Source organism: Entelurus aequoreus, linkage group LG09, assembly GCF_033978785.1.
Source record: "Entelurus aequoreus isolate RoL-2023_Sb linkage group LG09, RoL_Eaeq_v1.1, whole genome shotgun sequence".
In the NCBI taxonomy this organism is placed as follows: domain Eukaryota; kingdom Metazoa; phylum Chordata; class Actinopteri; order Syngnathiformes; family Syngnathidae; genus Entelurus; species Entelurus aequoreus.
Genome location: NC_084739.1, coordinates 44,646,118 through 44,660,492, shown reverse-complemented (window position 1 = coordinate 44,660,492; position 14,375 = coordinate 44,646,118). Strand labels below are relative to the sequence as shown.

The following is a 14,375-nucleotide window of genomic DNA, read 5'->3' as shown; positions in this document are numbered from 1 at the left end:
TCATAATTTACTGAGCCTAGATCTTCCAGATTTTCTGGGACAACAACACTAAGTATGTTAACTGGTCCATCTGTCCACAAAACAGGCACTTTGCATTCCATTCAAAAGGACGTTCCCTTTAGATTTCCGATCCTTAACATTTTACACTTATCATAATTAAGCTTAAGGCCAGATTGCTGTGAAAATATGTCCAAAAGATTAAGAAGGTTCCGCAAACAATGAGGAAAAATCTTATCTTTGTGAATCAGCCTTTTGTGACATGAACTTCATCAAGAACAAACACAGAACACGCCTCACTGATGCACATCTGCAAGACTCACTCAGAGTTGCAGTGTCAAGTTACACACCAGAGTACAACACACTAGTTAACAGCATGCAATGCCAGGCTTCCCACTAACTGACAAAGAAACAGATAACAGATTTGGTGTCCAGTTCAAAGTGTGACATGATTTAAAAATTTGAGAGTTTACTTTTGTATTTTACATGAGTTATTATTTGTACAAACATGGTGCAAAGTAATTCATGATTTGTTAAAAAATGTTAGTGGCTAGCTAGTTAAAATGGGATATTGTGATTTCACAAGACTGTCTTAGAAGTCATCATTTGAAAATGTTCAATTTGAAAAATGTGCACTTAGAGAAAATATAAAAATAAAGTGTTGCATATTGATATTTATCTGTTTCTATATATATTTATTGTGAGAAATCATTAAGATGATCAGTGTTTCCACAAAGATAAATATCATTAATTATTAATAATAACAGAGTTAAAGGTAAATTGAGCAAATTGGCTACTTCTGGCAATTTATTTAAGTGTGTATCAAACTGGTAGCCCTTCGCATGAATCAGTACCCAAGAAGTAGCCCTTGGTTTCAAAAAGGTTGGTGACCCCTGGATTAAGCAAAGCAATCAAACAATGTACTAATATGATCCACTTCAAGAAACTCTTCAAACTTAAATTGTTTACAAAGTACAAAGAAGAAGAACCATGACAAACATTCTCAATTTATTTCATCCATCCATTCATTCATTCTTAAAGTAATCTTACTTATCTCATCATATGAAATATGACTTTCTTCACCAATTATTATTATTAAATTCTTAGTATTATTTATTTATTTATTTATTTTTATTGTGATTACCTATGGAGTTTATTGTGAATAAATTGAGAACAGGAAGTGAATAAAAAAGTTTCAGCAACTGTTATGTAAAGAAAAGGGGTAGGATTAAATAAGCTCTGCTTCTTCCTACTCCTTTTCGAACATGTTGAAAAGAGAAACTGGAAATTGTGATGTATCATGTTGTATGCTTGCATGTTCGAAATAAACTCAAACTCTAAACTCTAAACTGTCATTGCTCAAAACATAATATTGAATCAAAATCAATGTTATTATGAATTATTGACCTATCCAAGGTTCCGATCACGTCACATTTTTGGTGGAAGATTTTGCATATTTTGTGTGTTTGCCATTAAAAAAAATAGGCGGAAAACAAACAAACAAAAAAAAAAAACATAAAAAAAACTAAAACATTTTGAAATGAGGAAAAGATCTGAAGTTGATGTAGACTTCAGAGATTTAAGCATTAAATATAAAATGTACGTATGCCCTGGCACACCATTATCATCATTTCATGACTGAAGCAAAACACTTTTTACACTTTTATACTGAAATAAATACACCTACAACTTATTAAATAAAAACATAGAAAAAACTACCAGCAGCGGTAAAGTTTAGATCCATGAACGAAAGAAGAAAGTGAATGAATGTTTATAACTGAATACATTTACATATGTATACAAATGTGTATTCTTGTTTTATTATATCTTTTTATACCCCTTTCCTGTTTTATGCAGTTCATTTACCTTTTCTCGCAGATCCTTTGACAATTCTTTTGCCTTCCCCATGACTCAGAATCCAGAACATCTGTGCAGCACTGGATGAAAGATGCAATGGTCTGTCAGAAGCCCAGAAACTCACTGACCTTTTATACACACACATTAATTACAAACAAACAGGTCACAGATGAGGATTGGAACCTTGATTAGCCATTCAAACCTGTTTGTGTCAACTTTTGTGCATGTTATCAGATCAAAGTCACTGGGGTATGTAAACTTTTGATCAGGGTCATTTGGGTACTTTCTTTTGTCATTTTGATTTAAAAAGAGTAAACACAGTTGTTTGCCAATAAATAGCTTCAAACAACTATTAAGCATGAGTGGAAGAAAGGTTTTTGTGTTATCATTCATATTCTCTGAAGAATGGCCAAGAAATCATAAATTCTCCCAGGGTATGTAAACTTATGAGCACGACTGTACTCTGGACCTAGACGTTGAGTCTGCGACATACATGGCGGACAATAACGGATACAGTCTGTTTTGCCAGTCCAAATGCATTCAATGTTTTCCATAGTCTTCCCTTGTCCGCCAGGTAATACAAAGCACACGCTACCTTTTTTATCACATCCACAGGAGCCCGCATTCTAGGTGTCACTCCTTCCACAAATGGACAAAGTTTTTCGGTAAGTAGAATCACAGATGACCTGGACATTGGAAAGTTGTCATGCCGTCTGAGAAGTGTTGTATCCGAAATACCTGCAGGCTGCAATCACTTTCTCTTAAGGTATTCATGTGTGATTTCCACAAGTGTCTGTACATACTGTATAGAGTAAGGGGAAACACAGCATGTCTGGATGACTCGCCTCCATCTTTCTAGTGTTTATCTCCGAGTGGGAACAGGTTGTTATGAAGCTGGCTGTGGTGCATTCTTTCCGACGTCACTTCCTGTATGGGGCGCAGTCTTTCTGGCGTCACTTCCTCTCCGAACTCAGTTTGTAAATGATTGATGAGTCCATACAAAGCTAAGAGCCGGAGATTCAAGAAATACACGGTGCACTTACCCGTGTAAAAAATTATCCAAGGAGGGTTACCTTAAACGATGGTTTAGTGTGGCTGACACGATACTTAGGCTAAATAATTATTTGTTTAAGGGGTTATCCGGCTTAGTGTAGACATAGCCTCAGTCTGGCTGTCTTGTTTGCTTCACCCAACAATTACGTTTGATGATTTCTTGCTTCTTTGCTCGTGTTTTCAATGCTAAGCTTTTCCGTTAGCTTTGCATAGCTTCCCGTGCAATCGGCACACTTTTCTGTTTGACTGATTTATGGACAATAAAGCATTGTCTTACCTGCACGCTGCCTCCGGAGTTCCGTCTGCCTTGACTACAGTGGCTCCCACGCCAACACTGGCGTCTCCACTGGCTCGGCAGCCTACTCGACCTCCTTTGCCTGCTCCACGTCGACCTCCTTCGCCTGCTTCACGTCGTGGAATTTTAGCGATATTACGGAGATGAAAGAAGGCTGTTTTAGTGACACTCTTAATGTGTGACTCAAATGAGAGAGTTGGGTCGAAGATAATACTGATATTGTTTACAGAGTCGCTTTGTGTAATTATTTTCTTGTCAAATGTTAAGGTGGTTTTATTAAATAGGTGCCGGTGTCGAGCAGGACCAATAATCAGCATTTCTGTTTTCTTAACGTTAAGATGCAAAAAGTTACTGTACATCTATTGTTTGATTTCATTTACACACGCCTCCAGCTGACTACAATCTGGCATGTTGGTCAGCTTTAGGGGCATGTAGAGTTGGGTGTCATCAGCATAACAGTGAAAGCTAACACCGTATTTGCGTATGATGTCACCTAGCGGCAGTATATAGACGCTGAAGAGTGCAGGGCCAAGAACCGAACCCTGTGGAATTCCGCACATTACCTTAACATACTCCGAGGTCACGTTGTTATGAGAGACGCACTGCATCCTGTCAGTAAGATAAAAGTTAAACCAACAAAAGGCTAAGTCTGACATACATGTTTTAATACGTTCTAATAAAATGTTATGATCAACAGTATCGAAAGCTGCGCTGATATCAAGTAGCAGCAACATAGATGACGCATCAGAATCCGTAGTTAGCAATACATTATTCGTCACTTTTGCAAGGGCTGTCCTAGTAGAGGGATTTGCCCTGAAACCGGACTGAAAGGGTTCACAGAGATTGCTAGACGCTAAGTGTTCATTTGGCTGCTGTGCAACAATTTTTTCGAGGCTTATCAAGATAAAGGTAAGGTGGGACATCGGCCGGTAGTTTACTAGGAGGTCAGAATCAGCGTTAGGTCTTTTGAGCCGAGGATGAATAACCGCTGTTTTGAGTGCTAGTGGAACAGTACCAGAGGAAAGTGATAAGTTAATAATATTTAGCACTGATGGCCCTAATATTACGAACAGCTCCTTGATAAGTTTCCCAGGAAGTGGGTCAAGTAAACATGTTTTTTTTGTCCCATTTACGAGTCGCAGGACTTCCTCCAATGTTATTTCTTCAAAAAGAGAAAGATTGTTTTGGAGAGATATATCCATCGTAGATACATTCCTATTGGAACCCAGTTGGAGCTGGGACGCTTCATCTTTAATTTATTTTCTAATTTGTATAATTTTCCTAGTAAAGAATTGCTTAAAGTCATCAGCCGAGTGGGTGGACTTACTGGGAGAAGTCTCTTGTTGGGTTAGCGTAGCTTAGGTATTAAACAATTATTTAGGATCGTTTTTATTGGGGCAGATTAGATTGGAGTAGTAATTAGTTTTAGCTAAGGTAAGAGCGTGTTTATAAGTTATTAAACTATCACTCCATGCTTGATGGAAAACCTCAAGTTTAGTCCAGCTTTCTACATGATAGTTTAAGAGCTCTGGTTTCTTCCGTGAACCATGGGGTACGCCTTTTAGAAGCCTTTTTTAGCTTTATCAGTGCTATACTATGAATGGCGTTGCGTAGGGCATCGTTAAAGTTGTTAGTGAGGTTATCGATAGACCCCACATAATTTGGGAATTATGCCATTACCAAGGGCAGTAGGCCAGCAAGAGTCGTAGTTGTGGCAGCATTAATGTTGCACCTGCTAAAGCATCGGTTATTAGTAGCTTGTTGACAATGAGTAAGAACTTCAAATTTTATAAGGTAGTGATCGGACATTACTTTAGTGTACGAGAGTACAATAACTTTGGAGGTGGTTGTAATATATTGGTTTGGAGGCAATAACCAGGCGAGGTGATGAAGTACATCTCTTTACTGTAGACTTCAGAACAGACTCACACACTTGACGTCAGGGTGCACAACACCACGTAAATCGTTGGCCAACCAAAAAGTAACCCCAGTACGCTATAGCCAACATTCACCAGGAGATGGCAACAGACAAACATAGATCACTCTATTACATTCCTCCCCTTTTAGAAATGTAGAAGTTACTCAAAAGAAATAACAACCCAACCAAAAAAAAAAAATGCAGCAGCACAATTAAAAAACTGTACTTAGGCCATATTCTTTTTTTTTTAGTACTGAACTCTTAACCCTCATTTGTAAACAATAACATACATATTATACAAACAGTATTTATACACCTTTAACAGAGACTTTTATACTGTCTTCAGAGATTCAGTTTTTTTGGTGGTGCTCGAACCCTTTCTGGGTACCTGCGGATCACTGGTGGGGTTTTTGTTGTGGGTGATCTGGGTTCTGATGATGGCAACTCAGCAGCCCTTGAATCTGGTTCAGTGATGAGACTAGTTTGTGTCTGACTCACTGATGGTCTTGGTGATGGAACTGAAACAGCACTGTCCAGTTGTACTGATGGCACATTTTCTGCAACTGGTGGAGACAAGATAACTGGCAGTCTCTCCATGTTCTCTCGCCATGGTAACATGTGATCCACATGCACGGTGCACTGTCTCTGTCCCTCTTGGTTTAGGTAAGTGACAGTTCCCAGTCTTTTCAGTAGTTTTGCCTTAATCCATTTTTCCACTCCGCCCCTGAAATTTCTGAGTAAACCCTCGAACACGGCATTAACATCTTCTGCTGACACTGCCGGAACTATGGCCTGTAGTCTGACAGGAGGACTACAACCCACTCTGATGAATATGGAATGTGGGAGTTAATGCAAGGTCAATAAAATGATCTCCTCACTCTCAAACTCAAAACCTAAAGATTCATGGGGACTTGATTCACTTTTATTAAAGTAATTGGAAGCAGCTAAATCGTTTGTCAATGCAATGATCATATCACATATCTTGTACTGTTTGTCATCATGGTCTAAAGCCAAACGGACTGTTTTAAATTATCTCAGATCATTACATAATGAAGCACTGAGAATCCTCGATAAAAAGCCTTGGCGATACCACCATTGTAACATACTTGACAAATACGGTATACTTAGCTTTGAAAACCTGATCAGGTTCTCCAATATCCGCCTGGTACATAAGATCTTAAATGATGCAGCTCCTCCCTTAAAAACATATGTACAGCTACGCTCGCAATTAACAAGCAGAGTGTTATGATCTGTATCCAGGGGTGACTGTAATGTTCCAAAAAGGAAGAATGCCTTCTCCCAATCAGCCTTTTCATATCAAGCCATCAAAGAATGGAATGGTCTCCCAGACAATCTAAAGAACAACTCTGGTTTTCACAGCTTCTCACAAGCAGTTAAAGACTGGCTTTTACTCCACCAGACCTGCTCACATTACCAATACCAGGCAGGTAGTTGACCATCAGATGATACCCTGGCGGGAGTAGTCTGATGACCATCTGAGTACCATTCCAATCTTGTAACATCGCAAACTTTTTTTATGTATGCAATATCAATGGGGTATATGGCTATTGAATGATACCCTTATGGGTATCATCTGATAGCTACTGCACTGTATGTGGACTTTGATAAGAACTGCTGCACTTTATATACTTCTGAACTTTAAATGAAGCTGCTAAAATACTATAACTTGACCGCCCACTGATTTGTAATTCACATGCCCTCTAGGTATTGTACTTGTATTTTAAATCGTTTATCATTATGTAATTGTAATACTGTTGTGTATTTTCAATCCTGTGTAATTTTATTGTGGATGTTAGATGCACAATAAAAGGACAACAGATGGAAATTAGCATGGTGCTAAATCTGGTGCAGCCATCTTCTTAATGTAACTACACATTGTCCTTCAAATAAACAAATACAAATACAAAAATTATTAGATTGGTGCTGCGATAGATTTAACGCTTCATAATTTGCCACTTCAGTAGAATGCATGGCTACCTCTGGCACAGTCACTGCAGAAAAATATTATGTGAGTTATGTATTATTCTACGAGAAATGCAATGTGTGCAAGAATTTTCCAGCCTGGCTCTGGTTAATTTTGGCTAAACGGACTGCGGGCACTGTAATTGCCTGTGTCCGAGCTTGCTCTAGTGTAGTTATCCAAGTGTGGTTCAAACAGTAATCCACGTTCCTAGTAAGAGTGATGGCGCCTTCCCGATTAGGATGAAGCCTGTCCCTACTCAGCAAGCACAATTTGCCCCCGAAAGGGGGCCAATGATCAATAAACGTTAGTCCCTGTTCTCTACAAAAAATAGCCAGCCACTTGTTAAGCGAGACTAATCTGCTATTCATCTCATCATTGCCTCTTGCTGGCAAGGGCCCCGAGACAAGTACTTGATGCCGAGACATCTTTCTAGAGAGTTTACGAGTCCTAGCTATGTTCCTCTTTGTAATCTCGGACTGTCTCATCCTAGTGTCATTGGAGCCCACGTGTACAACTATGTTCGTGTTTGCTAGGCCTGTTGCGAGTCAGCTCCCTAAGATTAGCTTCAATATCGGGTGCTCGGGCCCCGGGAATACAATTAATTATGGCTGGTTTACTAAACTGTATGTTCCAGGTGACGGAGTCCCCTATGAATAAGGTGTGGTGTCCGCTACACTGGGGTGTAAGACTCGCTAAGGGCTAAATCTATTATGTGTCTTAACCAGTTCACCGTGGCTTGTAGGTCGCTTAGAGCTGTTACTGCTACAAACTGTGCTAGTCAGCTCGTTACAGCTAACGCTAGCAAACGTGTCCGCGGTGTCTAATGTTACGAAGTTACTCTGCTCTAACTGGCGGTCACGGTCCTCTAGTAGAGCCAAACTATCCATGAGAAAGGTGCATGAAGAACAGGAAAACATACTCACGTTGTTTCTTTCGTCAAGTCGAGTACTTGCTGTCTTCAAAGCGCAGTAGCTCTGGACTGGTACAAGCTTAACTTTGCTAATTTAACAGCTAACTAACTGAAAGTGAGACGGTGAAACAGAGAGTGGGTGCTTTGTAAGTTCGATAAGATTACTAAATGTGTTGGAGAAGTACAAACCCCGTTTCCATATGAGTTGGGAAATTGTGTTAGATGTAAATATAAACGGAATACAATGATTTGCAAATCCTTTTCAACCCATATTCAATTGAATGCACTACAAAGACAAGATATTTGATGTTCAAACTCATAAACTTTTTTTTTTTGCAAATAATAATTAACTTAGAATTTCATGGCTGCAACACGTGCCAAAGTAGTTGGGAAAGGGCATGTTCACCACTGTGTTACATGGCCTTTCCTTTTAACAACACTCAGTAAACGTTTGGGAACTGAGGAGACACATTTTTTAAGCTTCTCAGGTGGAATTCTTTCCCATTCTTGCTTGATGTACAGCTTAAGTTGTTCAACAGTCCGGGGGTCTCTGTTGTGGTATTTTAGGCTTCATAATGCGCCACACATTTTCAATGGGAGACAGGTCTGGACTACAGGCAGGCCAGTCTAGTACCCGCACTCTTTTACTATGAAGCCACGTTGATGTAACACGTGGCTTGGCATTGTCTTGTTGAAATAAGCAGGGGCGTCCATGGTAACGTTGCTTGGATGGCAACATATGTTGCTCCAAAACCTGTATGTACCTTTCAGCATTAATGGCGCCTTCACAGATGTGTAAGTTACCCATGTCTTGGGCACTAACACACCCCCATACCATCACAGATGCTGGCTTTTCAACTTTGCGCCTATAACAATCCGGATGGTTCTTTTCCTCTTTGGTCCGGAAGACACGACGTCCACAGTTTCCAAAAACAATTTGAAATGTGGACTCGTCAGACCGCAGAACACTTTTCCACTTTGTATCAGTCCATCTTAGATGAGCTCAGACCCAGCGAAGCCGACGGCGTTTCTGGGTGTTGTTGATAAACGGTTTTTGCCTTGCATAGGAGAGTTTTAACTTGCACTTACAGATGTAGCAACCAACTGTAGTTACTGACAGTGGGTTTCTGAAGTGTTCCTGAGCCCATGTGGTGATATCCTTTACACACTGATGTCGCTTGTTGATGCAGTACAGCCTGAGGGATCGAAGGTCACGGGCTTAGCTGCTTATGTGCAGTGATTTCTCCAGATTCTCTGAACCCTTTGATGATATTACGGACCGTAGATGGTGAAATCCCTAAATTCCTTGCAATAACTGGTTGAGAAAGGTTTTTCTTAAACTGTTCAACAATTTGCTCACGCATTTGTTGACAAAGTGGTGACCCTCGCCCCATCCTTGTTTGTGAATGACTGAGCATTTCATGGAATCTACTTTTATACCCAATCATGCACCCACCTGTTCCCAATTTGCCTGTTCACCTGTGGGATGTTCCAAATAAATGTTTGATGAGCATTCCTCAACTTTATCAGTATTTATTGCCACCTTTCCCAACTTCTTTGTCACGTGTTGCTGGCATCAAATTCTAAAGTTAATGATTATTTGAAAAAAAAAAAAAAAGTTTATCAGTTTCAACATCAAATATGTTGTCTTTGTAGCATATTCAACTGAATATGGGTTGAAAATTATTTGCAAATCATTGTATTCCGTTTATATTTACATCTAACACGATTTCCCAACTCATATGGAAACGGGGTTTGTAATAAAGAAATCTGTAAAACAATTAGAAGAACACAGATAGAAAGACAGCCCTTTGCTTTTGAACGGCCAACAGCAGCAGTGACCAGACTTCCGGGCGTCAATACATAGATACATGAAGCCTTTTCATTCATAATAACCTTTTGTGCCACTCAGTGCAGCAGAAGCAGGCCAATGTGTTGCTATAGCTTGACTCCTAGCTCAACATTAACACCACAAAGTCACAACGGTCCTGACTCTCTAGACGCTTGACTGCTCCAGGCTTTCACCCTCTTTTTGTGCTCACTTAGCTTCTATGTATTAATAGTAGTTTGTCCTCTGTATATTCAGGTTCAAAAATATATGGTTGTGAACCCTCCTTTGTCCAAAAATAGCCAGGGCCTATTTGCCATGATAGCAAACACAGGCTTTTGTTGCCAGAAATAGGGAGTACACTGCTATGTACACTGAAATAAATCCGCACAGGAAGAAGTCCAAAAGCTGGGTATGATCACCACTACTGGCTGGGCTTCAACCACCACTATTATTAGAAAAACAGTTTATATGCAACATTTATTAAGTGACTCTAATATGGATATATTCGCAATACCAGAAGGCTGGTTGACTCATTCATCGCCAGCTGCTGCTATTATTATGCCAGGATACAAGTTATTCAGAAGAGATAGAGACAAGGGCTGAGGTGGGGCGATAATAGACTATGTTTGGGACACTTTAAAATATGAATTAATTAAGTGGCCTGCTGAAGTCAATGTTAAATGCATTGGTCTGAATATAACACTGTCCCTAGCAATGTCATCCACTATGATCTGTATGTATTGATCTCCTGTCAGTGCCTCAGTGTGGCAGAAAGAACAAATACTAGAAAGCCGAGCAGCAATGAGTTTGACAGGTGTGCGAACACTCACACTGGCATCCATTGGCTTAGCCTGTAACAGACTGTTGTGATGTGAAGCTATTGTTGTTCAAAATAATCTATTGATTTTTTACAGACTATTTTTCATTTTCATGATACAGGACGCGTACTTCTGTTTTGAAGTACGGGATGATTACATTTTTCATTATTATAACATTCTTAGTAAGTGTAATGTTTTAAACTTGTATAACTATCAGATATTTTTGGATGTATGTTTTGTTTTTAAGGTTTTGAATGAGCTTGCCCCTCCACCATTCCAAGTTTTTATACAGAAAAACAACAACAATCGAGTCAATACTAAAGCGCTAACCACGGCGATTGTAACATCTAGTGACATGGACTAAATTGTATCAAATGGTTGTCTCTATCAAAGGCACAAATGCATGGAACATGCTACCAACTCATTTTGGAAACTATGTCAACTGCTCAACCTTCAAAAGACATTGGTTAAAGACAAACCCGTCCTGTACCCATGTGTAATGTGCACACTTAGTTGATCACCTTACATGGACTTGTTTTTATAGCTAATATTTTTTGTAGGTCATCTTGTAATGTATGTATGATGTTGTCTGTAATTGTATGTCTGTTTTATGGTGCCTGATTCTGGACAACAGATTAAATTTAGCTATTTTAGCTAACTATGGCATATGTCCTGTAATCCTTTTGCTTATATGTTAATCAATATGCATTGTCCTAATCAAACAAAGGTATTTCTAATTTAAGATTGTATTTCACACGACTCTTATTTTCAGTCGCCTCACAGTCACCAACACACTTAAGATAATATCACTGACACAGGGACAAGCAGTAGAAAATGGATGGATGGATGGATTAGCAACTTACTTCCTTGTCCCCGTGACTTCTATTATGGGACCTACGGTGGCCTAGAATGGAAATAGAAGGCAAATCTCACAACACATGCCTAGCCAATGGAAATATTGCACAGTAAATTACAGTAGCGATACTAGGGGGACACTGAGCTTTAGCCAGCCTCCAAAGTTTGCTCCCACAAACACACACGCACACAAACACACCTCTGAAGCACACAGAGCGCTAAAGCCTTTGTTGCCCATTGTCGACTGCTGAGAAATCATTTGTATCTCCCTTTGTCATACCAAGTTGTATAAGGAGGAATTTGGTTATCTTGGCCCATAAGAACACAATAACCTACGTTTCCATGCACTAAATTAGTCAGGATTCTCAAATAATAGTTTTTTTTATACTTAACCCAAAACCAGTGAAGTTGGCATGTTGTGTAATTCGTAAATAAAAACAGAATACAATAATTTGCAAATCCTTTTCAACTTATATTTAATTGAATAGACTGTAAAGACAAGATATTTAATGTTCGAACTGAGAAACTTAATTTGTTTTGCAAATAATCATTAACTTAGAATTTAAAGGCAGCAACACATTGCAAAAAAGTTGGCACAAGGGCATTTTTACCACTGTGGTACATGGACTTTCCTTTTAACAACACTCAGTAAACGTTTAGGAACTGAGGAGACCAATGTTTGAAGCTTTTCAGGTGGAATTATTTCCCATTCCTGCTTGATGTACAGCTTAAGTTGTTCAACAGTCTGGGGTCTCCGTTGTGGTATTTTAGGCTTCATAATGTGCCACACATTTTCAATGGGGGACAGGTCTGATATACAGGCAGGCCAGTCTAGTAGCACCCGCACTCTTTTACTACGAAGCCACGCTGTTGTAACACATGGCTTGGCATTGTCTTGCTGAAATAAGCAGGGGCGTCCATGATAACGTTGCTTGGATGGCTCCAAAACCTGTATGTACCTTTCAGCATTAACGGTGCCTTCACAGATGTGTAAGTTACCCATGCCTTGGGCACTAATACACCCCCATACCATCACAGATGCTGGCTTTTCAACTCTGTGCCTATAACAATCAGGATGGTTGTTTTCCTCTTTGTTCCGGAGGACATGACGTCCACAGTTTCCAAAAATAATTTGAAATGTTGACTCGTCAGACCACAGAACAAGTTTTCACTTTGCATCAGTCCATCTTAGATGAGCTCAGGCCCAGCGAAGCTAGCCCCGTTTCTGGGTGTTGTTAATAAATGGCTTTCGCTTTACATAGTAGAGTTTTAACTTGCACTTACAGATGTAGCGAAAAAACTGTAGTTACTGACAGTGGTTTTCTGAAGTGTTCCTGAGCCCATGTGGTGATATCCTTTACACACTGATGTCGCTTTTTGATGCAGTACCGCATGAAGGATCGAAGGTCCGTAATATCATCGCTTACGTGCAGTGATTTCTCCAGATTCTCTGAAATGTTTGATGATATTACGCAAGGTAGATGATGAAATCTCTAAATTCCTTGCAATAGCTTGTTTAGAAATGTTTTTCTTAAACTGTTCGACAATTTGCTCACGTATTTGTTCACAAAGAGGTGACCCTCGCCCCATCCTTGTTTGTGAATGACTGAGCATTTCATGGAAGCTGCTTTTATACCCAATCATGTCACCCACCTGTTCCCAATTAGCCTGTTCACCTGTGGGATGTTCCAAATAAGTGTTTGATGAGCATTCCTCAACTTTCTCATTTTTTTTGCCACTTGTTCCAGCTTTTTTGAAACATGTTGGAGACAGCAAATTCCGAATGAGCTAATAATTGCAAAACTTAACAAAGTTTTCCAGTTTGACCGTTAAGTATCTTGTCTTTGCAGTCTATTCAATTGAGTATAGGTTGAAAAGGATTTGCAAATCATTGTATTCTGTTTTTATTTACGATTTACACAACGTGCCAACTTAACTGGTTTTGGGTTTTGTATTTTCACACCTATATGTAGAGTCCAAGTGTCCATGCACTCTCTCTAATGCAGGGCTACTCAACTAAAATGTTCCAGTCGCCACATTTCCAGAAAGCTAAGATCTGGTGAGCCGGACTTCTCCCTTTGCTTATTTATTTTCTTATTTTGAGAACCAGCATCTTTTGCAGTGGACATTTGTTTTTGGTGTATTTATTTTGTCAGAATTACACATTACAGAAAAACAACTGTGTGTTTTTAGGAATTTGCTGCAAAAATTTTAGTTTTGTAAAAAAAATTAAGATTTGAACTGAACTAGGGGGCTGGTTCGGTGTCACTGCTCTAATGCGACTATTGGTCATACACCGTGTGCCTCCCGTACACAGGGGGGCGCTTACTTCTTTTTAGCGCGAATAAACGTATTGCTTTTCCAGTTCACCTATTACGTCACACTAGGCATTTTTCAATGAGTGAAAGTTACAGCAGTGTTGCTATGGAGAGTTTTCTTCCGTACCTGGCTGGCTGCCTCGTCCCAGCGGGCTGCGTTCACAACACTTCCAAAAAAAGTTTTTCAAGTTGCTACCCAGCGGGACATTTGTCGTGGCTTCCTGTGGTGGATCCCAATAACTGCCAAGGACAAGAGCAGTAAGTGTGACAAGTCTTTTATTGTCCATACTGTCAATGATTCAAAAAACAAAAACTGCGGCGCCAATAGACAAAAAGGAAAAAAGGCTCAGGCACAAAATCACAAAACACGATGAGCAGGTAAACAGGCGGGCTGCCGAGACGGGCAGGAAGGCAAAGTGATGTGTACGCGGTTGGATAAAAGAAAAGCAAGGAACTCAATGTAATCTAATGTATTCTGCAGTCACGTAGCGTCTGGGGCAATAACAGCCCCCAATAACCCGGACCAATTATAGGGTCAC

General features: G+C 39.7%; 1 protein-coding gene and 1 long non-coding RNA gene across 2 annotated transcripts in view; both read right to left on the bottom strand.

Moving 5' to 3' along the window:
- Nucleotides 1-3,300, bottom strand: part of si:ch73-105b23.6 (mucin-like protein) — a 53,267-nt gene extending 49,967 nt beyond the window's left edge. The window contains exons 1-2 of the mRNA XM_062057877.1: nt 3,185-3,300; nt 1,864-1,934 (exon numbers count right to left, since the gene is read on the bottom strand). The gene's annotated coding sequence lies outside the window, so the exon portion shown is untranslated. The remainder of the gene's footprint in view (nt 1-1,863; nt 1,935-3,184) is intronic.
- Nucleotides 3,301-5,158: 1,858 nt separating this feature from the next.
- LOC133656867 (uncharacterized) lies at nt 5,159-14,079 on the bottom strand. Its single transcript, XR_009827179.1, has 3 exons — nt 13,964-14,079; nt 11,527-11,567; nt 5,159-5,943 (listed from the first exon to the last, which is right to left on the bottom strand). It is a non-coding gene; the product is annotated as an uncharacterized LOC133656867 (long non-coding RNA).
- Nucleotides 14,080-14,375: the final 296 nt, after the last annotated feature.